The following is a 2,067-nucleotide window of genomic DNA, read 5'->3' as shown; positions in this document are numbered from 1 at the left end:
TTTTTTTTTAAAGAAAAAGTACTTAATCGCTTCTTTTAGTTTTCTGAATCAATATAAAAGTGAACCTTCAAAATCTAACTTCATGAGTTATTGACAGGTAAGAGAACAAGAAGACGAGAAACTCACCCTGATCTCCAAGGACTAAAAGAAGTTGCAGCATTTTGTTTTTAAGGTTTTTTTTTAATGTTTACTTATTTATTTTTTTTGGAGAGAGAGAGAGAGAGAGAGAGCGAGCACAGCGGAGGGGCAGAGAAAAAAGGAAGACACAGAATCCGAAGCAGGCTCCAGGCTTCCAGCGGTCGGCACAGAGCCCGACGTGGGGCTGCAACCCATGGACTGCAAGATCATGACTGACCTGAGCCGAAGTCGAACACTTAACCAATTGAGCCACCCAGGTGCCTCAAGAAGATGAAGCATTTAGAAACAGGGACTGAGACAAAGTATAGTTACTTTCCGACCCAATAGAAAACCAGTGTATGGCTCCAGACCCTGCCATGTTGTGTCATATACTGTCACATCACTAACAGGCGATCTTGCAAGTGAGTACACCGAGGTTCAGGAGACATTGTTCCATGACTCCTGTCATGTTTCTTTATGGTCAGAGCTTTCTGAGCAGACATTGCCAGAAACTGGGGTTAAGATGAAAGAGTGGCACACACACCACGGAAGCTAAATTGAGATACACCAGAGAGAAAGATTTACAGATATAGTGCCCCTCCAACAAGAGTTTAGGTTACAAGGGCAATCGTTCTGGCGTCCTTGCTCTCTTCTGGTCAGAGAGGATTTATTCATATTAGAAAGATAAGGTCTCTCCTCCTGAGTAGACAATGGGCAACTCTGCCTGGCATTCTATGAAAGCTCCAAGATTCATAATTTGAGAGTTCCTCTCCTGTGATATGAGTCTCCACCCCTTGCACACTTTCAGGTATGTCTTGCTTTCGTGGCATCACCCCGTAGGCAGCTGGGGTATAGGAAATCAGTGCGCGATGTTCCATAAGTAAACGATCGACTGTTCTCTAAGATACCTCTTGTATCAGCACAAAATAAATATAGGTTTAAAAACTTAACGGGATTGGGGTCTTTGGGGATTAAGTCCCCAGGATTGTAGTGAACGTTATATTGTTTGGGGCTTAGAGGTCCCTGAGTCTGATTAATCAGGTTTCTATTCTTATTCTTTTTCTGTAATTTTCAAAAAATAAAATATGTTGATAAAGGCGGTGGAATCTGTTGGAAAATACTATTAAAGACAAGAATTAAGCATTTTAAAAATAGAATCATATACAGATTTTAGCTAGACTCCCATACTCTGTGCAGGACTAGAACTTGATTGCAAGGGCAGAAATGCTCACCAGTGAAGTGGAAAATTATTTCTCCCACTTACATGAAATGGAGAATGGGGATGAAGTACAGGCTTTGCCAATTTCATACCTCTAACCTTGGCACAGAGCCTTGTATTAGCTGGTTTTAATAAACTCGAATAGAGGTGTGTGGTTTCTGGGACTACAGACCCACCCCCAAACCTCATGGATTCAATGTAATGATGAAGTCAATAAAAAATAATCTGGGGCACCTGGGTGGCTCAGTCAGTTGAGCATCCGACTTCGGCTCAGGGCATGATCTCGCCGTCTGTGAGTTCGAGCCCCACGTCGGGCTCTGTGCTGACAGCTCAGAGCCTGGAGCCTGTTTCGGATTCTGTGTTTCCCTCTCTCTCTGACTCTCCCCTGTTCATGCTCTGTCTCTCTCTGTCTCAAAAATAAACATTAAAAAAAATAAAAAAATTATATAAAATAATCTGTAATCTAACCGTATTTAACACATCCCTCATAAAGCCATATTGTCACGATAGAAGAATAATGTTGTGCATACAAGCTAGAACAGGGGCAAGAACAAGAGGCATTTCTTAGAGTACCTCCATGATTTTAGAGAGACTGGCAGACTGGAATTTTCTAGCTGCTTGGTAATTACTTGCTTACAGTTAAGAAGTCAGAGCTGGTCTGGATTTAGTAAAGGTCAAGGTGAAAGTCATGCCTCAGTTTGTTTTCTGTATAACCCAATTCTCTCTCATTT

The sequence above is a fragment of the Panthera uncia genome, assembly GCF_023721935.1.
Source record: "Panthera uncia isolate 11264 chromosome A1 unlocalized genomic scaffold, Puncia_PCG_1.0 HiC_scaffold_17, whole genome shotgun sequence".
Lineage (NCBI taxonomy): Eukaryota > Metazoa > Chordata > Mammalia > Carnivora > Felidae > Panthera > Panthera uncia.
The sequence above is the reverse complement of the archived record's forward strand: the minus strand, read 5'-3'. Positions refer to the sequence as shown.